The sequence below is a fragment of the Thalassophryne amazonica genome, chromosome 19 (genome assembly GCF_902500255.1).
Source record: "Thalassophryne amazonica chromosome 19, fThaAma1.1, whole genome shotgun sequence".
NCBI lineage: Eukaryota > Metazoa > Chordata > Actinopteri > Batrachoidiformes > Batrachoididae > Thalassophryne > Thalassophryne amazonica.
In genome coordinates this window covers 47,279,428-47,291,604 of record NC_047121.1, presented here as the reverse complement: position 1 = coordinate 47,291,604, position 12,177 = coordinate 47,279,428, and positions in this window count along the sequence as shown.

Sequence of the window (12,177 nt, the reverse complement as noted above, 5' to 3'; positions counted from 1 at the left end):
TCCGGTGCATAGCTCAGTGGAATAAGGAGTTGAACTATCGATATGCAGAAATGAGTTTGATTCCAGTCATGCTACCTGTGTGTGTCCTTGCTACAAAACCCTTGCTGGGAAGGAGGATTTTAAGACCCGCAAGGCACAGGCTTGGATAGCTCACATTAAGATGGACAAAAACTGGTGATCAAAACTTCCAAATAACCTTAATTGATCTATTCAAGACAGTCATAGAATCCATTTTGATGTACAGCTCAGAAACCTGGATGCGTAATGCCAGACTACACAAGCACGTCGATGGATGCTATACAAATCGCCTCAGAAGGATACCCAACCTATTATGGTCCTCATATTCCATACTCAGGCAAATATACTGGGACATTCCACCGCTAAGCAAGCATCTAATTTAACGTCGGGCCCAATTTGCTGGTCACTGCTACTAAGCAAAAGACCAAATAATCTCTGGCCTAATACTGTGGAAACCATCAAAGAACAGGAAACTGACTTTCCCAGACCTGGTCAGTCAGGACACTGGCATCTGGGTGGAGGACATGATGGGAGTAAACACAGGCAATAGTGATTGGCCAACAGATGATGATGCTGACGATGCTGATAATGATGTGGATGTGTCCTTGAATGAGACACTTCAGTTGCATTGTCACAATCCAACCACCTATAAACAGACACTGGCCTTGACTGGGGAAGTAACCTGCTTTCCTGCTTTGGACTGTCTTCTGCTTCATGCTACAGAATCCGGGGATAACACCAGCGCCTGACCAATGTCAACAGATACATGTCGTTTAAAAAAATCATTAATAACAATAATAATATTAAATGTCATTAGTGACTACCACCACTGCCTTTGCCGTGTACGTAATGTCTTAGTCCAGTCTGTCTGTTTACCAGCAGCATAGTATCTCAAAAATCACAAAAAAGACTTCAGTAATTATTGGAACAGATGTCGAGGAAGGTGTTGTGAAAGTGTAGTGACACTGACCCACAACAGGGGGCGCAAATGAATGGTCAATAGATGAGCCAAAAAGTAACAATTTAATGTTGTGAAGGTGCACAACGAATGTACAAACAATCTCAGTATCTGATAACAGTCAATCCACAAAGGTGACGTGTGGGCAGGCCCGAGGATAGAAGACGTCTGTCCTGAGAAGAGCCGGAACCACACAATTTCCGCCGCCACTGAACCTGGTGAATACTGGAGCCGCCAAGTCCCAAATTCCCAGGTGATCACCGTCCCCGACTGTCGGATCTGGTACTGCTGGCGAAGAGCAAAGACAGTCAAGTGTGGGTGTGTGTACACCCCGTAACAACAACGGTGGGAATGCCACCTCCACCTCTAACACATACTCGTGCAGCGTCTGTGTAACCACTTATCTGACGTAGGACGAAACAGTCGCGACCCACGCCGGTCCTCTGGTTGACAGCTGCAACACAATAGCACTTGGAATCAATCAATATAGGCAGAGAATGTTACCTCCATAGAAGTACGATATCTCGGCAACGAGGTGGAGATGACGTCTGGTCTTTATGGAGTGAGATGATGTAGAGTAGATGGGTGACAGCTGTCAGGAGATAATGAGTGACAGCTGTCACCCCCGGCTGTGTCCGTGGCGGCAGCGCCCTCTCGTGTCTGAAGCCCGCACTTCAGGCAGGGCGCCCTCTGGTGGTGGGCCAGCAGTACCTCCTCTTCTGGCGGCCCACACAACAGGACCCCCCCCTCAACGGGTGCCTCCTGGTGCCCGACCAGACTTGTTCGGGTGACGGTGGTAGAAGTCGGCCAGGAGGGCCGGATCCAGGATGAAGCTCCTCTTCACCCAGGAGCGTTCTTCGGGTCCATACCCCTCCCAGTCCACCAAATACTGGAACCTCCGGCCCATCCGACGGACGTCCAGGAGCCGGTGCACCGTCCAAGCCGGCTCCCCGTCGATGATCCGAGCAGGAGGTGGCGCCGGTCCGGGAGCACAGAGGGGTGAGGTGTGGTGAGGTTTGATCCTTGAAACATGAAAGACCGGGTGGATCCGCAGTGAAGCCGGGAGTTGGAGCTTCACTGCGGCAGGACTGAGGACTTTGAGGATCTTGTATGGTCCGATATATCTGTCCTTGAGTTTCGGGGAGTCCACCTGGAGGGGGATGTCCTTCGTGGATAGCCACACCTCCTGCCCGGGCTGGTAAGCAGGGGCCGGGGATCGCCAGCGGTCTGCATGGGTCTTCGCCCTCGTCCGGGCCTTCAACAAGGCAGAACGGGCGGAGCGCTACACCCGACGGCACTTCCGCAGGTGGGCCTGGACCGAGGGCACACCGACCTCTCCCTCCACCACGGGAAACAACGGGGGCTGATACCCCAAACACACCTCAAATGGGGAGAGGCCGGTGGCAGAGGACACCTGGCTGTTATGCGCATACTCGATCCAGGCCAGATGTTCACTCCAGGCCGTCGGGAGTGCGGACGTCACACAGCGCAGGGCTTGCTCCAATTCCTGATTGGCCCGTTCTGCCTGTCCAATGGTCTGCGGGTGATACCCGGACGAGAGGCTCACAGTGTCCCCCAGTTCCCGGCAGAAGCTCCTCCAGACGTGTGAGGAGAACTGGGGACCACGATCAGAGACGATGTCGGTGGGTATCCCATGCAGACGGACGACGTGGTGGACCAGGAGGTCTGCTGTCTCCTGGGCTGTTGGGAGCTTCGGGAGGGCCACGAAGTGGGCCGCCTTGGAGAATCGGTCCACTATCGTGAAGATGGTGGTGTTGCCCTGGGACGGCGGGAGGCCCGTGACGAAATCCAGGCCGATATGGGACCAGGGGCGATGAGGCACAGGTAGCGGCTGGAGAAGTCCTTGGGACCTTTTGTGGTCTGCCTTGCCCCTGGCACAGGTGGTGCAGGCCTGGATGTACTCCCGGACGTTGGCCTCCATAGACGCCCACCAGAACCGCTGCCGGACAACTGCCACGGTCCTTCGCACCCCTGGATGACAGGAGAGCTTGGAACCATGACAGAAGTCCAAGACTGCAGCTCTGGCCTCTGGTGGGACGTACAAACGGTTCTTCGGACCAGTTCCGGGGTCCGGGCTCCGTGCCAGGGCCTCCCGGACGATCTTCTCCACGTCCCAGGTGAGGGTGGCCACGATAGCGGACTCAGGCAGGATGGGCTCCGGTGGATCCGACAGTGCAGTTTTGACCTCCTCTTCGTGTACCCGGGACAAGGCATCCGACCTCTGTTTCTTGGTCCCGGGGCGATAGGTGGTCCGGAAGTCAAAACGCCCGAAGAACAGTGACCAGCGGGCTTGCCTGGGGTTCAGCCGCTTGGCGGTCCTGATATACTCCAGGTTCCGATGGTCAGTGAAAACCGTGAATGGCACAGACGCTCCCTCCAACAGGTGTCTCCACTCCTCAAGAGCCTCTTTCACCGCAAGGAGTTCTCGATTGCCGACGTCATAGTTCCGTTCAGCCGGGGTCAACCTGCGAGAAAAGTAGGCACACGGGTGAAGAACCTTATCGGTCTCTCCGCTCTGGGATAGCACGGCTCCTATCCCTGAGTCAGAGGCGTCCACTTCAACCACGAACTGGCAGCTAGGGTCGGGCTGCACCAAAACTGGCGCAGTAGAGAACCGTCGTTTCAACTCCTTGAACGCGGCTTCGCACCGATCCGACCAGGTGAAGGGGACTTTTGGAGAGGTCAGGGCTGTCAGGGGGCTAACTACCTGACTGTAGCCCTTAATGAACCTCCTATAGAAATTAGCGAAGCCGAGGAACTGTTGCAGCTTCCTACGGCTTGTTGGTTGGGGCCAATCTCTCACCGCCGCAACCTTGGCCGGATCAGGGGCAACTGAGTTAGAGGAGATGATAAACCCCAGGAAGGACAAAGACGTGCGGTGAAACTCGCACTTCTCGCCCTTCACAAACAGCCGGTTCTCTAACAACCACTGCAGGACCTGACGTACATGCTGGACATGGGTCTCAGGATCCGGAGAAAAGATGAGAATATCGTCCAGATATACGAAGACGAATCGGTGCAGGAAGTCCCGCAAGACGTCGTTAACCAAGGCTTGGAACGTCACGGGGGCGTTGGTGAGGCCGAACGGCATGACCAGGTACTCAAAGTGACCTAACGGGGTGTTAAATGCCGTCTTCCATTCGTCTCCCTTCCGGATCCGAACCAGGTGATACGCATTTCTAAGATCCAGCTTAGTAAAGATTTTGGCTCCATGCAGGGGGGTGAACACGGAATCCAACAATGGCAACGGGTATCGGTTGTGAACCGTAATCTCATTCAGCCCCCTGTAATCAATGCATGGACGGAGTCCGCCATCTTTCTTGCCCACAAAAAAGAAACCTGCCCCCATCGGGGAGGTGGAGTTCCGGATCAGCCCGGCAGCTAATGAGTCCCAGATGTAGGTCTCCATTGATTCGCGCTCAGGTCGTGAGAGGTTGTACAGCCTGCTGGACAGAAACTCAGCGCCTGGAACCAAATCAATGGCACAATCGTACGGACGGTGCGGGGGAAGGGTGAGTGCCAGATCCTTGCTGAAGACGTCAGCAAGATCGTGGTACTGCCGTCAGATTGGGAGGGACTTTGACCTCCTCCTTAGCATGTAAACCGGGAGGAACCGAGGATCCTAAACACACCCGATGGCAGGTTTCGCTCCACTTAACCACCACCCCAGATGGCCAATCAATCCGGGGATTGTGCTTCAACATCCATGGGAAGCCCAAAATCACGCGGGAGGTAGGAGTTACAAAAAACTCAATCTCCTCCCGATGGTTTCCAGACACCACCAGAGTTACTGGTTGTGTCTTGTGTGTGATTAAAGGGAGGAGGGTGCCATCTAGTGCCCGCACCTGCAATGGCGAAGGAAGCGCCACCAGAGGGAGCCCTACCTCCCTTGCCCATCTGCTGTCTAGCAGATTCCCTTCTGACCCCGTGTCCACCAGTACTGGGGCTTGAAGGGTTAAATCCCCGCTCAGGATTGTAACTGGGAGTCGTGTGGCAATCTGTGTGTGTCCCACGTGAATGTTTTGACCCCCCCTTAGCCCAGTCTCTAAGGGCGGTTGTTGTTGTTGTGGCCGTTTGGGGCAGTTTTTCTGTATGTGCTCCTTTTGAGCTGCAGAGAAAACACTCCCCGCGGACCAGCCTCCTCATTTTGGCCCTGTGCGTCTCCCTAACAACGTCAACAGGGGGAGCTGTTGCCCCACGGAGCGCTGCGGCTGTGGAGCGTGGGGAGGGCGGCCCCTTTTCGAACCCGGAAGGGAGAGGGACGGCGCGTATCCGGCCACGTCCTTCGCCTCGCTCCCGACGGCGTTCCTCCAACCGATTGTCTAACCGTATAACGAGATCGATAAGCCCATCTAAATCCCGCGGTTCCTCCTTAGCTACCAGATGCTCCTTCAGGACCGATGACAGTCCGTTTATGAAGGCGGCGCGGAGCGCAACGTTATTCCAGCCGGACCTCGCAGCCGCGATGCGGAGGTCGACTGCATATTCGGCTGCGCACCGGCGCCCCTGTCGCACTGACAGCAGCATTGTTGAAGCGGTCTCTCCTCTGTTAGGGTGATCAAACACTGTTCTGAACTCCCCCACAAACCCAGTGTATGCTGATAACAACCGTGAGTTCTGTTCCCAGAGCGCCGTAGCCCAGGTGCGTGCCTTACCCCGAAGCAAGTTAATAACATAAGCCACCTTGCTGGCGTCAGACGCGTACATCACGGGTCGTTGTGCAAAGACGAGCGAACACTGCATCAGAAAATCCGCGCACGTCTCCACACAACCCCCGTACGGCTCTGGGGGACTTATGTATGCTTCAGGGGATGGTGGGGGGCATCTGTTGAACGACCAGTGGAATGTTAATACCCGGCACCGGGTCGGCAGGAGGAGGAGCCGCAGCAGCGCTCTGATCGCGCGCTTCCACCTGTGCGGTGAGAGCCTCCATCCTGCGATTAAGGATGACGTTTTGCTCGGACATCAAATCCAGCCCGAGCGGTAAAGGCGGTGAGGATTTGCTGCAACTCACCGAGCACGCCTCCTGCAGACGCCTGTGCACCCTGCTCTTCCATTGGCTGTCCAACAGATGGGTGACGCCCCTCGGGATCCATGACGCTGGCCGAGATATCCTGTTGTGAAAGTATAGTGACACGGACCCACAACAGGGGGCGCAAATGAACGGTCAATAGATGAGCCAAAAAGTAATAATTTAATGTTGTGAAGGTGCACAACGAATATACAAACAATCTCAGTATCTGATAACAGTCAATCCACAAAGGTGACGTGTGGGCAGGCTCGAGGATAGAAGACGTCTGTCCTGAGAAGAGCTGGAACCACACAATTTCCGCCGCCACCGAACCTGGTGAATACTGGAGCCGCCAAGTCCCGAATTCCCAGGTGATCACCGTCCCCGACTGTCGGATCTGGTACTGCTGGCGAAGAGCAAAGACAGTCAAGTGTGGGTGTGTGTACACCCCGTAACAACAACGGTGGGAATGCCACCTCCACCTCTAACACACACTCGTGCAGCGTCTGTGTAACCACTTATCTGACGTAGGACGAAACAGTCGCGACCCACGTCGGTCCTCTGGTTGACAGCTGCAACACAATAGCACTTGGAATCAATCAATATAGGCAGAGAATGTTACCTCCATAGAAGTACGATATCTCGGCAACGAGGTGGAGATGACGTCTGGTCTTTATGGAGTGAGATGATGTAGAGTAGATGGGTGACAGCTGTCAGGAGATAATGAGTGACAGCTGTCACCCCCGGCTGTGTCCGTGGCGGCAGCACCCTCTCGTGCCTGAAGCCCGCACTTCAGGCAGGGCGCCCTCTGGTGGTGGGCCAACAGTACCTCCTCTTCTGGCGGCCCACACAACAGAAGGGTTGCATTGAATTTAATATGGATTCCCTGTATTTTTTTACAAAGATTTCCATGAGTATTGCTCGTTGATTTCCATGTGAGTTGTACTCTGGTGAACCAACCTGATCTCACGCCGGTTCATGATGGCATCACCAAAAGTGATTAATCTACTAGTTTTTGATACTGTCAGGAAAATGTGACACATTTAGCAACAGTATCATGAAATAATTTAGTGATGGTGTGAAATTTGAGGTGACACGGTTGGGGGTTGACCGTAATGCATTTTGTGACGGTATCATGAAAAAAAGTGTGAGGCTGGGCTGGGTGAATGGGATTGTTGAGTGAAAGTACACAGTGCATCCAGAAAGTATTCACTTCACTTGACTTATTCCACATTTTGTTATGTTACAGCCTTATTCCAAAATGGAGTAAATTGTACATCGGGGTGCTCACCAGTATTACCACTTTTTCCAGTCAGCACTGCTCTCTCTGTATCTAATACAGTAAAAGTAGAACATGCCATCGTTTGGTGTTCTGTGAATTCCTCCCTTAAGAGGAAGCAGATCATGTCACATTTTGCATATTCACACTGCCACAAATATACACTTGCAGCATCTGAGAAATCTCCATCCCTCCTTCATTAACCACGACTGGTGCGTCGCACACATACGTGCATATAAATGCATGCAAACGCTGCAGTGTCTTAATGAGTGTTTTAATCCCACAGCACAGCAAAGAGCTCGGCCACCCATCTCCTCTGTTTTGCAGCTCATTCCAATTAGATGCTGCCATTAAATAACACTGTAATGCAGCAGTGTACTAAAAGAGAATAGGCACTGGAGAAACACAGCGCATTAAGGAACCTTCTCATCTCCAGAGGTTAATCTTCTATTTTCAGCCTAATTTGCAGAGCACCAGGAAACACACATGCAGGCAGAATGAGAAAAGAAGGAGGGAAAGCCAGATTAGCAGCAATCAGATAGCAGTACGTTTACAGAATAGACGTGTGGACGAACACAAAGGCCCAAGCTCCACCTGGAGTCCAAGTGCAGCAGAAACATTTAATTTGTTGTCTGACGTGTGACGAGTGAGTATGAGGAAACATGCAGATCGATAAATCCCGCTGGGAGCAGCAATCTCGACATTTAGATTAAATGCATTTATACCAGCTGCGGGACACGCAGACCTCACGGCTGAACGATGACATCAGTGTCTCAGTGGCAAATGCACGTGCAGCCACGTGGTTGTGTTTTCGTCTGTAAAACAAAGAAAGCGACCAAACAGGTCGAGCTGAGCTCAGCCGATGTGAGGCCTTTACACTGCAGGGCGAGAGCTGCACGAGGACACCAGACGTCTGCTTTTAAGATCCACTGAGTGGACCACGCGTCCTGTCTGGGTACACAGCGCCCCCTAGAGGATAAGACCAAAGCAGGGGCACAGCCTGGCGTGTGTGAGACTGTGTGTGGAAGGGATGACAGAGAGTGAGACTATGCGCACGCGCGAAGATGTCAAGGATGAGCCGAGATCGACACTCAATGACTTTATACCCTAGATAATCTGGATTAAATCCCTCAGGGACAGCATTAAACACAGCCGACTGGGCATTAGACACACACACACGCATGCACAAACACACACACACATGATTACAGTTTTTTCCCCTTTCTCTTTCTCTCTCACTCTTTAAATATCTATCACTTAATATGGTCTTCTATATTCTCACTTTAGAATTAGTTTGAAGGTGAGTGTGAGTTACACAAAACAATAATTCATATTTAGTGTGATTAATTTGACTTCCACACGAAGCTTTTACACTCATGTTTCACTGTCTTCTAAATCACCCTTCAAAAATTTAAAGGGATGCCTTGGTGTGAAGCATAGGTGTCACAAGAGGGTGGATTTAAGGGTAAAGCCCTCCAAAAATATTCCACACTTAGAGATTCCAGAGACAAAGTTTCCAGAATGTTTGATTCAAATGATCTAGTTGCTTTAAAACTCAGCAGTTCAAATTGAATATTAAGAAGTCAGCTTCATTTTAGTTTATTTTTAAATTTCACTCATGTCTCAACTGTTACCAAGATGAGGATGAAATTCAAGAACTGAACACTTTAGCAAAGAAAGTTTTAAATTTTGATAATTGTAACAGAAATTGTTTAATCCAGGATTTTTGTTCAATCCCTTGAATTAAAGATGAATCTCTACACTATAAGCACATTTTGATTGTTTCATTCCAACACTGTGGTTGTAATATAGAGGAATAATTATTAAAAAAAAAAAATAATAATAATAATATATATATATATATATATATATATATATATATATATTTGAATTTCCTTGTATACTGGCCTGTAGTGTCTTTCAAGTTGACAAATGTTTATTGATTATTCAAGTTCATTTACACTAAATACCAAAAGTTGCAGTTAAATTTAAATTCATATATCTTACAGTATCTATCAGCAGTTTATTGATGAATTCATGATTCAAGGTTTGACTGATTCAGCTTGCTATAGTCCTGTTAAATTTAAAGAAATGAATTCAATATATTTTTAGAGGCTGCTGACCCACTGATATCATACATAATTATGCAAATGAGTGAAATTGTAAATTACTATCAGTCACCAGAGGTGTTAGGAACACATTTTCAACTTTTTAGCCAAAACTGACTTGTTTGTTAACTCGTTAAGAGTAACTGCTGTTATCCTTGATTGGGACAAACCATCAGAGATGTCTGTATGTGGTCAGAGTGTTGATGTAGTGACACTCATATCTCTGGGAGCTCTTCCTCGAAGATCTAAAAGTGGAAGAGTTTATGGAATCATGAGATCATTGGTCAGAGGTTTGTCGTCATCTTTGCAGATGTTACAGTGTGGCTGTGAGAGCTGGACACTAACAGAACCTGTTTTTGTTGTAGAAGTACACTCTGGTCTTTCTGGGAGATGGAGCCAATAATCAGACTACATGCTACTGGAAGTCAATATCCTTCAAATCCTTTCCTTAACAACAACAGCAGAAAGACACTCAGGAGATGAATAAATGGTTCTGGTACCGGGTGTCTCTGGAGAATCCTTGGGTACTGCTGGACAGACTTTGTGTCAAATGAGCAGTGAACAGTATTTATGACATCTGCAGCCATGTGGATTTTCAACAGAAGCCAGGTGAGGAGTTCTGAAGCTTTTACTTGATGCAAAAACAACAGGCAAAGGCAGCCAACAATACTCTGAGCCAACATAAACCCTGGTCAAGGGAGCTGGAATAGCTGAAAAATTGGCTGCTTTCATAGATGAAGAGTGATTGTGAACAACAGTTAGAAGAGAAGGGCAAACATCTCAAAGACATTTGTGCTTCCTCCTCTTACAGGAAAGAGTTGCAGCAGCAGTGTAAGATGGAGCTGGTGGTCTTCGAAGACCGTCAAAACAGAGAGATGGGAGCTATAGTGAAGAATATTCATAGGAAGCTGGCAGAGCAGCAGGAGGATGTTCATGAATACCCCTTGAGGTCAGTAGACTGGCCCAAAGAAGAGTCAGAAGCCATGAAGGACACTGTTGAAATGGACGTGTTTGGAGAAATTGGTAAGTTGGTGTATTTGAACACATTGACAACATCAAAGCATGTTCTATCACTGGAGGTTTTATTGTTGCTAGACTACTGAAGGAAAAATGCTCACAAAGTGGTTTCTGTAGTTGAGGGCTGAGTGCTTGACTCAAGGGTGGACCACAAAGAGGACCATTAGATTTTGGGGAGAATAAAATCAGTCTGAGATTAATTTTGATGCTGTCTGTGATTGAAATGTTTCAATTCACATTTTTTATCTTTTCCCTCCATATTTTAACATTTTTCATTAAATAATTTGACACAATGACACATAAAGTGGTTGTTATCAGTGCAAACACACAACACTGACAAAACTCAAAAATATAATACAGTGTTAAAATACCCTCGGCCGTATGAGCATTGTCTTCTTTATAATTAATTGTTAAGCTCTTGTCTTACATACAGTTTGTACATGTTCAATAAAGCCCCTCTATCAATCAATCAATCAATCAATCAATCATAAACAATATTTACCTTTTAACGGCATCTGCAGGAGGGCATACATGTATGTGTACATCCGCTTTTGACAAGAGCGGAAGATAGCTTTGAGTTAGCGTGCACGCTGACATCCGCAAAATGTCTTGTAAATCACTCCACAGGTGTTATCAGGTTACAAAAACAGCATTTTCAGTTTTATAAGTGTATTTCTCACCAGCATTTACATAATATATGAGAAAGGTGTTATATTTAGCCAAAAATGAAGCAAAGTTAGCAGCTAGTGACACCAGGAAGTGACATCACCACGCTAATGTCCGCGAGATCATACCATAAAAATAGGAACAGAATGTGACTTTTTAACTTCTGAAAATACTTCTTAAAATAGGTCAAGGTTAGCCACCTTTGAACTTGTCCAAGGTCTGTGTCCAAAGGATGTTCCCTGTGAATTTGAAGACTGTGGCAGTAATAGTGTAACAGACTTTCTGATGTCTTTGATTTTATTTATAATTATGATGTACGGGGTTAATTCTGGCATGTTTATATTGCCATAGTACGGGAGGTGCGAGGGGACGTAACCCCGCGTGTGCATGTGTGGAGTAGCGCGGGAATGTGCAATAAAGGAGTCACCACTCTGCATTTAATCATTAGTGATCGATCTCTGCTCCCCTCCACAGCATGTCTTTTTCCTGGTTCTCTCCCTCAGCCCCAACCAGTCCCAGCAAAAGACTGCCCCTCCCTGAGCCTGGTTCTGCTGGAGGTTTCTTCCTGTTAAAAGGGAGTTTTTCCTTCCCACTGTAGCCAAGTGCTTGCTCACAGGGGGTCGTTTTGACCGTTGGGGTTTTACATAATTATTGTATGGCCTTGCCTTACAATATAAAGCGCCTTGGGGCAACTGTTTGTTGTGATTTGGCGCTGTATAAAAAAATTGATTGATTGATTGAATTGACCAGTCTTGAGACGTATCGTGGCTTTAATATTTATTACGCCTGCAACGGACCCTCATCTACTTTGTTATAATAGGACTGGCCTTATGCTGAGCACAGACAGACGGGCAGACAGACGGACGGACGTATGCAAAGCCTTCGCAATCCCCAATGGCCACATTTGATGGGCTTGGGTAATAATTTCCCAAGCTCCAGATTTTTCTTCAGAAATAAATTCTTATTCAACCACAATCAACAACTATTTCAATTCAGGCGATAAAATCAAAATCATTCCAGATGTCTTAATTTTAAACTAGTCATTCCACTTCAACAACTAATGGAACGCTGATTATATTTTGGTGTCATTCATTCATTT